This window comes from Ovis canadensis, chromosome 5 (assembly GCF_042477335.2).
Source record: "Ovis canadensis isolate MfBH-ARS-UI-01 breed Bighorn chromosome 5, ARS-UI_OviCan_v2, whole genome shotgun sequence".
NCBI classification, from domain to species: domain Eukaryota; kingdom Metazoa; phylum Chordata; class Mammalia; order Artiodactyla; family Bovidae; genus Ovis; species Ovis canadensis.
The window spans coordinates 23,506,869-23,522,291 of record NC_091249.1 but is presented as its reverse complement, the minus strand read 5'-3'; the positions used below and the strand labels follow the sequence as shown (position 1 = coordinate 23,522,291).

At 37.6% G+C, this 15,423-nt stretch overlaps 1 pseudogene; it reads right to left on the bottom strand.

Annotated features, from left to right (window-relative positions):
• Window positions 1-12,497: 12,497 nt before the first annotated feature.
• Window positions 12,498-15,088, bottom strand: LOC138440568 (olfactory receptor-like protein OLF4; annotated as a pseudogene).
• Between the last annotated feature and the right edge of the window lie 335 nt (window positions 15,089-15,423).

Genomic DNA, 15,423 nt, shown 5'->3' with positions numbered 1-15,423 from the left:
ACCAAGGAAAGCTTCCTTGGTTTGGCAACATTCCAACCTCAGCTACATCTCCTTGATGCCCAGGAAAAATCAGAAAGAAACATACCTCTTTTCCAGGGAAAGAAACAGTTATATCTATATGATGTGAAAAATCATACAGATTTAATATCCCAAGAGAAAAATAACCGAGAGTAGACTAACAATTCTAAATGAAAATGTTCAAAACACAACAAAAGTTTCATTTGTGTTATATGAAGCAGTAGAAGATTGTCTTTCTTGTGCTTTCCCAAATGATTTTACCTCTCTGTGTGGTCTGATACTGAATTAAGCAAGTTCTATTTCTCTTTTCTTATGGGTCACTTTCACTTTTCACTTTCATGCATTGGAGAAGGAAATGGCAACCCACTCCAATGTTCTTGCCTGGAGAATCCCAGGGATCGGGGAGCCTGGTGGGCTGCCGTCTATGGGGTCGTACAGAGTCGGACACGACTGAAGCGACTTAGCAGCAGCAGGTACGAACACTGTCCTTTGGGATGCTAAGTTGCTTCAGTCGTGTCCGACTCTGTGCAACTCCATGGACGGCAGCCCACCAATCTTTGTTGTCCCTGGGATTCTTCAGGCAAGAACATTGGAGTGGGTTGCCATTTCCTTCTCCAATGCATGAAAGTGAAAAGTGAAAGTGAGGTCGCTCAGTCATGTCCGACTCTTCGAGACCCCGTGGACTGCAGCCTACCAGGCTCCTCCGTCCATGGGGTTTTCCAGGCAAGAGTACTGGAGTGGGTTCCCATTGCCTTCTCCATCCTTTGGGATGATTGTATTCAATTTGGTTGCAAAAGGCTGGATTGTTGAATAAAAACCCGTGGCAGATTCATATTGATGTACGGCAAAACCAATACAATATTGTAATTAGCTTCCAATTAAAATAAATAAATTTAAATTAAAAAAAAAACTGGAATAAATGGTTATCTCTCTAGAAGGAAATTAAGTAGTTCCTTCTCTGACACATCTTTTAAAAAGGGACTAAAGACCCTGATGTAAAAGTGAGGAATCCACTTTAGACGCATATATAAAAATCCACATTGGAGCTACATTTTTACTGATACTAGAAACATAGAGAGTTTTAAACTCAGACTTCCTCAGTCTCTGTGCTATTGGACATTCTCTGCCTGTTCCTTCTCTGGAGTGAGGTCTGTCCTGTAAATTGCAGAATATTTAGAAACATCCTTGCCCACCGCTTATTCCTCATCAGTGTGACAGCAAATAATGTGTACAAATATTGTTTAAAAAACCCTGGGGGACACAATTATCCTTGGTTGGAAAGCACAGTATTAAATTAAGACTCTCAAAATATTTTTGTAGCAGTGATATAATAGTCACTTATGGATAAATAATGTTATAGACCACCAAATGTGTGAATAACACAGCCATACCATATGATATTATATAGATATTAAAATAATGAACCAACATTATACTGGTTGATTGGAAGCAAGTCCCTGAGGTATTATTGAGAATGAAACAAGTGAGGGACAAATTGTAGAAAACATTAAACAGAATGACTATTTGTCACTAAAATATAAAGACCATTTATGATATATTCAGGATGGTATTGATGCATTTGTGTGAAAGTATGTAAGTATGTTTAAGAACACATTTTACAAAGATATTTTTCAAAACCTAAGAACTCATGGGACAAATTATATTGGTGAGAGTGCAATTATGCAAAGTGTATTGTTTTCTGGGCAATGTGTTGTGTGCTAAGTTGCTTCAGTCATGTCTGACTCCATGCTACACTATGGACTGTAGTTTGCCAGTAGCCTCCATCTGTCCACAGGATTCTCCAAGCAAGAAAACTAGAGTGATGTGTTATGCCCTCCTCAAGGGGATCTTCCCAACCCAGGGTTTGAACCTGCATCTCTTAATTCTCCTCTATTAGCAGACAAGATCATTATCACTAGCACCATCTGGGAACCCCCTTTATGAATAATAGAACATAATAAAATTGAATGAAAATCTACAATTAACTGATTAAAAGACACAAAAGAGTAAAACTTTAACAATACATGGATCACTAATTCAAGATCAAATTGCCAAAGATTTGGAAACAAAACAATATTACAGAAGAACATTTACAATGTGAGGAAGGAGAAGTATCTAAATTATAATTTTATCTTAAATGTAGGTAGAAGAATTCAAATATGCTTATAGAATATAAGACAAATGGTAAAAAAGACAAGGCCAGGAGATGCAACTTTTAGGAAAAGATTTAATGAGAAGGCCAAAAGGAATAATAAAGAATAACATATGAGAAACTCTTAATAGAAGTAAATATATATAAGAAACTATCACCACTAAGGATGATGAAGAACTCTCACTTTCCTTTCTTGCTTACAGCAAGAGTGGACACATTAAGAATATTAAAGTAATTAAATTATTACAGTAAGAAAATAAGAATAAAAAGCAATGCACAGTATGTACTGTGCAGCATGATGGCTCTAGTTCATAATACTTTTCTTAGAATAATTTAAAGCTGGAGAAGACTCTTGAGAGTTCCTTGGACTGCAAGGAGATCCAACGAGTCCATTCTGAAGGAGATCAGCCCTGGGTGTTCTTTGGAAAGAATGATGCTAAGGCTGAAACTCCAGTACTTCGGCCACCTTATGCAAAGAGTTGACTCATTGGAAAAGACTCTGATGCTGGGAGGGATTAGAGGCAGGAGGAGAAGGGGACGACAGAGGATGAGATGGCTGGATGGCATCACTGACTCAATGAACGTGAGTTTGAGTGAACTCTGGGAGTTGGTGTTGGGACAGGGAGGCCTGGTGTGCTGCTATTCATGGGGTCTCAAATAGTCGGACACGACTGAGTGACTGAACCGAACTGAAAGTTGCTAAGAGACAATATATCCTAAAAACTCTCATCACAACAAGTTGTAACTATGTGTGGTGATAGACGTTAACTAGGTTTATTGTGGTGATCATTTAGCAATATAAACAAATATTGAACCATCAAGCTGTGTACCTGTAACTTATATATTGTCATGTGTCAATTATACCCAAATTCTTTTGGAAAAGAAATGAAGAGAATGTTGGTATATAAGACCAACAAAATTTATCAATTCTTATGCATCTATGCATATACAAAAGAACTAAATCACAAATTAAAGTCTCTTGTTGTGGCCAAAACTTCCAGAACTATGTTGAATAGTAGCGGTGAAAGTGGACACCCTTGTCTTGTTCCTGACTTTAGGGGAAATGCTTTCAATTTTTCACCATTGAGGATAATGTTTGCTGTGGGTTTGTCATAGATAGCTTTGGAAAAGAAGAAGTAAAACTCTCACTGTTTGCAGATGACATGATCCTCTACATGGAAAACCCTAAAGACTCCACCAGAAAATTACTAGAGCTCATCAATGAATATAGTAAAGTTGCAGGATATAAAATCAACACACAGAAATCCCTTGCATTCCTATACACGAATAATGAGAAAGTAGAAAAAGAAATTAAGGAAACAATTCCATTCACCATTGCAACAAAAAGAATAAAATACTTAGGAATATATCTACCTAAAGAAACTAAAGACCTATATATAGAAAACTATAAAACACTGATGAAAGAAATCAAAGAGGACACTAATAGATGGAGAACTATACCATGTTCATGGATTGGAAGAATCAATATAGTGAAAATGAGTATACTACCCAAAGCAATTTACAAATTCAATGCAATCCCTATCAAGCTACCAGGCACATTTTTCACAGAACTAGAACAAATAATTTCAAGATTTGTATGGAAATACAAAAAACCTCGAATAGCCAAAGCAATCTTGAGAAAGAAGAATGGAACTGGAGGAATCAACTTGCCTGACTTCAGGCTCTACTACAAAGCCACAGTCATCAAGACAGTATGGTACTGGCACAAAGACAGACATATAGATCAATGGAACAAAATAGAAAGCCCAGAGATAAATCCACACACATATGGACACCTTATCTTTGACAAAGGAGGCAAGAATATACAATGGAGTAAAGACAATCTCTTTAACAAGTGGTGCTGGGAAAACTGGTCAACCACTTGTAAAAGAATGAAACTAGATCACTTTCTAACACCGCACACAAAAATAAACTCAAAATGGATTAAAGATCTAAATGTAAGATCAGAAACTATAAAACTCCTAGAGGAGAACATAGGCAAAACACTCGCAGACATAAATCACAGCAGGATCCTCTATGATCCACCTCCCAGAATGCTGGAAATAAAAGCAAAAATAAACAAATGGGATCTAATTAAAATTAAAAGCTTCTGCACAACAAAGGAAAATATAAGCAAGGTGAAAAGACAGCCTTCTGAATGGGAGAAAATAATAGCTAATGAAGCAACTGACAAACAACTAATCTCAAAAATATACAAGCAACTTCTGCAGCTCAATTCCAGAAAAATAAACGACCCTATCAAAAAATGGGCCAAAGAACTAAATAGACATTTCTCCAAAGAAGACACACGGATGGCTAACAAACACATGAAAAGATGCTCAACATCACTCATTATTAGAGAAATGCAAATCAAAACCACAATGAGGTACCACTTCACACCAGTCAGAATGGCTGCGATCCAAAAATCTGCAAGCAATAAATGCTGGAGAGGGTGTGGAGAAAAGGGAACCCTCCTACACTGTTGGTGGGAATGCAAACTAGTACAGCCACTATGGAGAACAGTGTGGAGATTCCTTAAAACATTGCAAATAGAACTACCTTATGACCCAGCAATCCCACTTCTGGGCATACACACCGAGGAAACCAGAATTGAAAGAGACACGTGTACCCCAATGTTCATCGCAGCACTGTTTATAATAGCCAGGACATGGAAACAACCTAGATGTCCATCAGCAGATGAATGGATAAGAAAGCTGTGGTACATATACACAATGGAGTATTACTCAGCTGTAAAAAAGAATTCATTTGAATCAGTTCTGATGAGATGGATGAAACTGGAGCCGATTATACAGAGTGAAGTAAGCCAGAAAGAAAAACACCAATACAGTATACTAACACATATATATGGAATTTAGGAAGATGGCAATGACGACCCTGTATGCAAGACAGGGAAAGAAACACAGATGTGTATAACGGACTTTTGGACTCAGAGGGAGAGGGAGAGGGTGGGATGATTTGGGAGAATGACATTCTAACATGTATACTATCATGTGAATTGAATCGCCAGTCTATGTCTGACGCAGGATGCAGCATGCTTGGGGCTGGTGCATGGGGATGACCCAGAAAGATGTTATGGGGAGGGATGTGGGAGGGGGGTTCATGTTTGGGAATGCATGTAAGAATTAAAGATTTTAAAATGTAAAAAATAAAAAACTAAAAATAAATAAATAAATAAATAAATAAATAAATAAATAAAAGAAAAAAAATAAAGTCTCTTGTTAAAAAATAATTCTTTCTATCAAAGAACGCAATTTTAAAAAGGAATAACAATACTCTGATACCACTATATAAAACAAAATAGTTATAGAGATTTTTTTAATAGAGAAACACTGCATGGCTAACAAATCCATAGATATATTTAGCCTCACAGATAAGACAGTTGCAAAGTAAGCCTCACTAGCAGAAATCTTTTCACTTCATAAATATGTGAACACAAGAGTGGGAGAAGATACTGTAATGTGTGTGTTTCCTACGCAGCTATTGAAAGTGTGTATTTGCAAACAGTCATTGGTTTAGATCTTTCTCCTCTATGTGGATGCACAGTCTAATATGTCCCTTCTTACAATAAAATAAAATGCCCTCACCTCACTGATCGACCCTCTACAGTTAATACCCAATTTGTCTACTCCTGTTAATTAGAAGACACTTAGACTCATGTTCCACTTTTACTGGATGCAGTTTATACCTCCAATTCGTTCCTTTGTGGGCTTCCACTAGCATGATTTAATTGTCAACATTGTCACTCACATTTTCGGGTGCACTGTTCCTTTTCCAGCATCATAAGTAAATACATTTTTATTTATGTACCTGTTTTATTTAGGAAACCCAGCAAACAACTGCAGTGACCTCTGTGGGCTATGCCAGATTGGTCTTCAAGTGACCTCTGGTACATTCCTGGCTTCCATCCTCTCTGATCCTCTCCTGCAGTGTCTGTGGAGCTCTCAGACTCACCTGTTTGGGAACTCTGTGTGGGAGGATTCTCCGTGAAAGTCAAAATTTCCCCCTAAGTAGCTGGCAATGCAGACCAAAGCTCTGTCTCCCGACAAGACAGCAATAAGAGATCAAGCATTGGCCTCTCAGCCAGATGTAGGATCGCAAAAGCAACAACTACATCCTGTCCAATCAAAGAGGCACAGGCTGAGGGACTGCAGCAGATGGGTTATTTACATCTTTTCATGTCGGCTCATTAGACATGCTTTTCTCTTGTTACATCAGCCTCTAAGTATGTGATATTCCCTGGTGACACTGGTCTGGACAAAATAGATTTTTTTTCTTCTGATTCTCTGTTCCTAAGAGACTCCATTATAAGATACGTAAATTCAGTGTTGTCATTCCTTCTCTGTTAACTCCTCTGGTTCCAAAGCTCTAAGGTTTCTGATACCTCATCACATCCCAGAGTTCAAATTGTCTCAAAAACATAATATTGACAATTGGTCTTGAATAGGTCCTTTGGATCGTCAATGCCTTGATTTGTGGTGGACACACGATCCCAGAAATGTCTGACTATTGCCCTCTTCAAAACAAGGGATAACTTTGCTTCTTTAATATAAAACTAACTTGGGTATTATGATTTTTGGTTTCATGAAAGTTTTGCAAAGCCAAGAAGATTTCCTACTTATATCAGAAATTAAAGAACCCTACTGCCATTGCGGGAAAGGTAAGAGATGTGGGTAGTATCCCCAGGTCAGGAGGATCCCATGGAGGAGGGCATGGCAACCCACTCCAGTATTTTTGCCTGGAGAATCCCATGGACAGAAGACTCTGGAGGGCTACAGCCCAGAGTCATGAACAGTTGGATACAACTGAAGTGACTTAGCATATATGCACCACTAGCTTAGCATATTATAAAGACTTTCACATTTAAATTTTACTATAATACATTCTATGAAATAGTGCTTTTATGAACTCCTTTCTCCACTATAGAAATGTAATTTACAGGATAGCACCCAGTTCTGTAATGATCAACACTGTTAAGGTGAGAAAATTTATTCCAGAGTAGTATTTCTCTAAATTCACTGTTCCTAAAAATTGCCAAGGATTGTAGTTTAATTTCAAATTATTTTTCAGCAGGTCTGATCAGGGGCCCACAGACCCTTCATTTCTAACAAGATGCTAAGTGTTGCTACTTCAGGTCCTCATCTGTGTATCACAGCTTGTGTAGCAAAGAAGTGATTCTGTGTTAGATTCAGTTATAGCTAGATTTAGGTATTCAACAAAAATCTTCTCTGTATGTAGTTTTGTAAACAATTCAGGGTGTCTTTTGTTTGTTTCTTTTCTTTTCTGGCCACATGGCATGTGAGACCTTAGTTCCCCAACCAGGGATAGAACCCAGTGTCCCCTGCATTGGAAGCACAGATCCTTAATCACTGGACCACCAGGGAAGTCCCTTCCATGTATGTAATATTGAAAGATGAGATTTTCACTTAATTTCATAGGTAATGATAAATTTTGTGTTTTACATAAGTATTCTTAAGTGACATAAAATAATTTCTATTAGAAAAAGACTTTGCAGTAGGCAGAATAAGATCCTCCAAAAGAGGCTCACATGCTAAGAACTTTGGAATATCCTACCTTACATATCTGGCTTAATTATAATAGCTGATGAAATACAGTTGATTTTTATGTAGGAATATTAGCACAGATATGCAGATTGGACTAGTATAATCACAATAGATTTTCTAAATGTGAAAGAAAATGGAAGAAGAATTGGAGTCAGACATTTAAAACTGCAGGCATCTGGATCTGAGGACAAAGGAAGGACCATGAGTTAAGTGATACTTAAGTGTAAAATATTAACAGGACATTGAGTTTATTCTCTCTGGGGCATTGAGAAGAATCACAGTGTTGCAGACATCTTCATTTTTGCTCAATGAGACTTCAGGATTTTTGTCTCATAGAACTTTATGATAGGTACTTCTTTTAACCTGCTAGTATTGTAATTTGTTAAAGAAGCAATAGGAATCTAATATAGATATTTGTCCAATCATATGCTGTTCCTGCTAACATATTATATCTCAGATGGTAAAGAATCCACCTGCAAAACAGGAGACCCGGGTTCCATTGCTAGGTGGGGATAATCCCCTGAAGAAGGGAATGGCAACCCACTCTTGTATAATTGCTTGGCAAATTCCAAAGAAAGACCATGCATGAAGTTCCAAAGGTCAGACATGACTGAGAGATTCATACACATTAATTTTAACATGTACTGTTCCTAGGAGCTGTTTAAGCTTTTGATTCTAACACTGAGCTTCTTTATAAAGTCATTATATGTTAAACTTATATCTTAAACAGGAGAAAATTTCAGTCATTCTGGAGAGATTTTGACCCCTTAGCTGGTACAGAGAATTTCACTTTGTCTAAATGTAAATATGGTTCTGACTATGAGAGATTTGGGGTTTAAGATAGGAAAAGTAAATCATTATCAAAATTAAGGTCACACATTCTATTTTAAACCTTCGTGTTAACATTTCTATATTTTTTCTAAATCATGTTTTTTCCAGCATCCATTTTCTTTTACTTCTAACCTTCCAGCTTTCTCTCATGTTTTCTTTCAGCACAATGAGTGGGGTTACAAGTGAAATGGTGCATACACATTTATGTGCATGTGTGGGTTTATTTCAGAGAGGTATATACAGACCTATATACACATATACATATTCTTAAACTTGAACAATATTTGTTGATTCAGCAGAGTATTTCTATACATTTCTTTAATTCCTCACAACATCCAAGTGAAGTTAGGATTGATCATCTGATATTTCCTTCTGAAAGATAAAACTGAGGCTCAGGGTATTTCCATTATTAACAATAACGTTACAAAGAAATTAGAATTTATTGTGGACCTTTTAAAAATACTCAAATGGAACCATGTAATATAATTCTGGTTTTTGAAATTTAGAAAATTGCATATTTTAAAAATGTGTAGTTTATTATATGTAATTACACTCTAATGAATTAGTTAAGAATTAAAAATTTCTGGCTGTGCATTACTATGGGTAGTATGTCAAGCACAGGTAGTTGAATCACACTAAAATTGGTGAGAGAGAGCTCCTTTAACGGGGAAGAAAGCAAAGTGACATAGATGGATTTAGGAACAGTGAAATTTAAATATAGCAATTAACATTTGAGAAATCCAGTTTTTTAAAATATATATATAACTTTATGAAAACTATTGATGTTTCCTTAGTATCCTTAAAGTTATGTCCATGCTTTAAAAAGTTTCTCTGTAGGAGAGAGGTGGTATTTATACCATGTTTTAAAATTCTCTAAAATGAGACATCTTAGCTGCTTTCCACTTTTAAACTATTAAGCCACTCAACTTGCCTGTTATTAGAAATACCTTTAAAGTCTGTGATGTGGTCATCTGGAAAGCCCCTTTGGGGAAACATAACAGTCCCACCCAGTGTCACTGCCATACAGCTTCACTAGAGTTCTTAACCACAGCTGAAAGGGGCCTATTACTTTCTAGTTCTTCCAGATACCATTTAGAACTTTAAAGGTGGTGGGTAAAAACTTAAGCAGCTTCTCCATTATCTTAGGTTGCAGGAAACTGTAGTTGAGGTTTAACAGGCTGTGTCTCTCTAAATTAACATTAATCACTATGCTGAGTATCTAAACCATTCTTTTGCATCGATGCATTTTGTATCTGCCTCCATTCATTAAAAGCGTAACACCCCCCTAAAAATAAAATAAAATAAAAAATATATATATAACTTATAAACTAAAGATTGTTGTTCAGTTGCTAAGTGATGTTCAACCTTTTGTGACCCCATGGACTGCAGCACACCAGGCTTCCCTGTCCTTTGCCATCTCCCAGATCTTGCTCAAATTCATGCCCAATGAATCAGTGATGAAATCCAATCATCTCATCCTCTGCCACCTCCTTCTCCTTTTACCTTTAATCTTTCCCAGCATCAGGGTCGTTTCCAATGAGTTGACTCTTCGCGTCAGGTGGCCAAAGTATTAGCACTTCAGCCTCAGCATCAGTTCTTCCACTGAATATTTGGGGTTGATTTCCTGTAGGACTAACTGGTTGGATCTCCTTTCAGACCAAGGGACTCTCAAGAGTCTTCTCCAGCACCACAGTTGGATAGCATCAATTCTTTGGTGCTCAGCCTTTTTTATGGTCCAACTCATCCAGTCACTGTACAAGATAAACTAAAGACTAACCTACTTACATGGGGCTCCCCTTGTAGCTCAGTCAGTAAGGAATCTGCCTGCAGTGCAGGAGACCTAGGTTCAATCCCTGGGTTGGGAAGATTCCCTGCAGAAGGAAATGGTGACCCACTCCAGTATCCTTGCTTGGGAAATCTCATGAACAGAGGAGCTTGGTGGGCTGCAGTCCACGGGGTCACAAAGAGTCAGGCATGACTAAGCGACTAACACTTACTTACTTAACCTACTGATGTAAAAGGAATTGACATAAAGTTGTTCAAGACAGAAGACCACTACAACTGCACACACCTTCGTGGAGGAGCCTTTAAAACACAACATAGAGTCTGACAGTTGACAGTAGACCCATGAGGAAACAATCATAACTCAGATCAACTCCCCATCATAGAAACTCATTAGGTAAAAAAATACATTATACTAAATCATTGCTTTTGGAATGACTTGGTATGTAGCAACAGGTAACTGATACAATAATCCAAGTGAACAGAACTGAGGGGAATTATAATAATATGTTGCCTTTTTCTAGGCAATTGTTGTGTTGCTGTTTTCTACACAATAGCACTCATGATTTCTCTATTATTCAAGTTTATCTCATACACTTTTATTAAAATGGGATTCCATTTAGATTTCCTTGTAGGTAAACAAGAAAAGTTACACCTATTTGTGAGAAATTTGTACCTTTATCACAGGGAAGTGAAAAAGCAAAAGTCACTTAGTCATATTTGAATCTTTGTGACCCCCACTATACAGTCCATGGAATTCTCCAGGCAAGAATGTTGGAGTGAGTAGCCTTTCCCTTCTCCTGGAGATCATCCCAAGCCAGGGATTGAACCCAGGTCTCCGACATGCAAGTGGATTATTTACCAGCTGAGCCACCAGGAAAGCCCAAGAACACTGGAGTGGGTAGCCTATCCCTTCTCCAGTGGATCTTCCTGACCCAGGAATCAAACAAGGGTCTCCTGCATTGTTGGTGGATTCTTTATCAACTGAACTAATCAGGAAAGCCCGTTTATCACAGGACTAGATGGGAATTTAAGATCCAGTAAGCCATAATTTGGAGATATATATATATATATATATATATATATATATATATATATATGTGTGTGTGTGTATATAGATATACATTTTATATATATATATACACCATGTATATCATTTAAATATCATATTTATGTTGTTCATTCACTACTCTTTCATTGGTTATAGCAGAAATGGAAGGGGGAATGTTTCATCTAGAGCAATGGAAGAAATCATTTATTTGTAGGCAACAATGGAAATCTTCAAGCAGAAAGATACAATTATGTCAAAAAACCCTTCACCTCCATGATAAACCCCTTTACAAAGAGATACTAAATCACGTACATCAATAAGTAAATGGACACCACGAAAAAATTGCTTGCAAATATATAATCTGACAGAAATTTTTGCTGCATCATATTTAAGGTCTTCTCTGACTCTAGGTCTTATTAGGTCAAAGTCTTTACTGAAATTTCTATTTCACGTAGATGTCAATTAGAGACATGCATTTGATGCTCAGCTTTACCAGTAATGCCTATAGAGAATGTAGACACTAGGCTAAATAGAGAATAATACGCTGTGAGGGAGTAAAACCAGATGACCGTTTATGAAATACACTATCTGTTAACATCCACATTTTCTGAAAGAGCAATTATGGTAGTGACACTCCAAGGTATGAAGAACTAAAATGTGATAAACTGTAGTTTCATGTTTTACTCTCCTATGAAATTATGTAATTGGTTTGCTTACCTAGTGTTTTTCCATAGAAGTAACACAATTCATGATTATTCTTTTAGCAAAAAAGAAAGAACAATTACTCAGTATAAAGTGTATCATTTCAGAAGAATTTATTCTGAAGAAATGTGTGAAGCCTCATGAGATAAATGGGAATTTACATATGTTTCACACATGGTTTGAATCAATTTGAGAGAATAGAAAAATAATGAGAAAAAACTTAAGAGAACAGCGTTAATCATAGATGTTTTTAAAATTGTATAGAGAAGTTGAAATCAAAGAAATGGAAATATTAGGCAATAAATTGAAGAAGCTTTTGCTATTATCACAATCTGATCAAAGAATCACATATCTGGCTATGAGGCTTTGAACCTTGCTATCATGGGCAGTTCTTCAGCCCAAGGGCAGATGGCCCTTTTATAAACATTTCCAACACAAAGAATCTTTTCAGAGCCCTATTTATGTATTTATTTCTCAGACTGTAGATGAAAGGGTTCAGCAAGCATGTGACCACAATGTACTTCACTGAGGCGATTTTACTTGAATGTGGGCTGTGGGTAGCACCAGAGCTAAGGTAAATTCCTAAGGCTTTCTATTTTGTTCCATTGATCTATATTTCTGTCTTTGTGCCAGTACCATACTGTCTTGATGACAGTATGTGGCTTTGTAGTAGAGCCTGAAGTCAGGCAGAAAATAGAAAGCCCAGAGATAAATCCATGCACTTATGGACACCTTATCTTTGACAAAGGAGGCAAGAATATACAATGGAGAAAAGACAATCTCTTTAACAATTGATCCTGGGAAAACTGGTCAACCACTTGTAAAAGAATGAAACTAGAACACTTTCTAACACCAGACACACACCCCAAAAAACTCAAAATGGATTAAAGATCTAAACGTAAGATCAGAAACTAGAAAACTCCCAGAAGAGAACATAGGCAAAACACTCTCCGACATACATCCCAGCAGGATTCTCTATGACCCACCTACCAGAATGTTGGAAATAAAAGCAAAAATAAACAAATGGGACCTAATTAAAATTAAAAGCTTCTGCACAACAAAGGAAACTATAAACAAGGTGAAAAGACAGCCTTCAGAATGGGAGAAAATAATAGCAATGAAGCAACTGACAAACAATTAAGCTCAAAAATATACAAGAAACTCCTGCAGCTCAATTCCAAAAAAATAAACAACCCAATCAAAAAATGGGCCAAAGAACTAAATAGACATTTCTCCAAAGACGATATACAGATGGCTAACAAACACATGAAAAGATGCTCAACATCACTCATTATCAGAGAAATGCAAATCAAAACCACAATGATGTACCATTTCACACTAGTCAGAAAGGCTGCTATCAAAAAGTCTACAAGCAATAAATGTTAGAGAGGGTGTGGAGAAAAGGGAACCCTCTTACACTGTTGGTGGGAATGCAAACTAGTACAGCCACTATGGAGAACAGCATGGAGATTCCTTAAAAAACTGGAACTAGAACTGCCTTATTGACCCTGCAGTCCCACTGCTGGACATACATGCCGTGGAAACCAGAATTGAAAGAGACACATGTACCCCAATGTTCATCGCAGCACTGTTTATAATAGCCAGGACATGGAAGCCACCTAGATGTCCATCAGCAAATGAATGGATAAGAAAGCTGTGGTACATATACACAATGGAGTATTACTCAGCCATTAAAAAGAATACATTTGAATCAGTTCTAATGAGGTGGATGAAACTGGAGCCTATTATACAGAGTGAAGTAAGCCAGAAAGCAAAACACCAATACAGTATACTAACACATATATATGGAATTTAGATAGATGGTAATGATAACCCTGTATGCGAGACAGCAAAAGAGACACAGATGTATAGAACAGTTTTGGACTCAGAGGGAGAGGGAGAGGGTGGGATGATTTGGGGGAATGGCATGGAAACATGTATAATATCATATAAGAAATGAATCACCGTTCCAGGTTCTATACAGGTTCCTTGGGACTGGTGCACTGGGATGACCTGGAGGGATGGTATGGGGAGGGAGGCGGGAAGGGTTTCAGGATGGGGAACACGTGTATGCCCGTGGCAGATTCATGTTGATTTGTGGCAGAACCAACATAATATTGTAAAGCAATTAGCCTCCAATTAAAATAAATACATTTAAATAAATAAATAAATAAATAAATAAAAGGGAAAAAATTCCTAAGGCTGTAAAATAAAATAGGGAGAAAACCAAAAGGTGGGACACACAGGTAGAAAATGCTTTATATTTCCCTTGAGCTGATGAGATCTTACATGTGCAAGAACCTATTTTAGAGTAAGAGTAGATGGGCAGAATGGTACCAGCAAAAGAACCAACACCCATCAGGACAGCTGCAAAATACATTATGTTATTAAGAAAGTTGTCAGAACTAGCAAGTTGTACCACCTGACTAAGTTCACAGAAAAAGTGGGGGACTTGTAAAACTGGACAGAAGGACAATCTCAACACCATTAAGCTGTGTAGCAAAGAATACAAGTCAATCAGCACCCAGGATATAAGAACCAGTAATACATAGAGGTGGGGGCTCATGATGACCATGTAGTACAGGGGACGGCGATGGCCACATACCAATCACAGGCCATCACACTCAGGAGAAGTTCATCTAATCCTGCAAACAGCATGTAAAAATACATCTGGATGGTGCAACCTTCATAGGTGATACATTTCCTCTGTGTCTGGTTGTTCCACAGCATCTTTGGGATGGTGGTGGAGGTGAAACAGATGTCTACAAAGGACAGGTTGGAGAGGAAGAAGTTCATGGGGGTGTGGAGGTGGGAGTCTGAGCTGACAGCCAGGATAATGAGCAAGTTTCCAAACACAGTGATCAGGTACATGGTGAGGAGAAGTCCAAATATGAGGGGCTGTTGTTCTGGTTCCCTTGAAAGTTCTAAAAGAAGAAATCCTGAGATCTGTGTATTGTTACTTGGTTCCATGGGGTGGAGGTGACTACCAGGAAAAATGAAAATAATGACAATTTTCACTCATACTGGTATAATTCAATAGCTTAAATACTGCAATTTCTATTTAGCCCTCAAGAAGTTGATGTTAATATTTTATTTACAGCTAAGTTCTCTTTTAGCATATGTGTGTATGTTTAGCCACTTCAGTTGTGCCCGACTCTGCGTAACCCCAAGGACCATAGCACACCAGCCTCCACTGTCTACAGGATTTCCCAAGAAAGAATTCTGATGTGGGTTTCCATGCCCTCCTCCAAGGGTTCTTTCCAACCCGGGGATTGATCCCACATCTCTTGAATGGCTACCGCAAT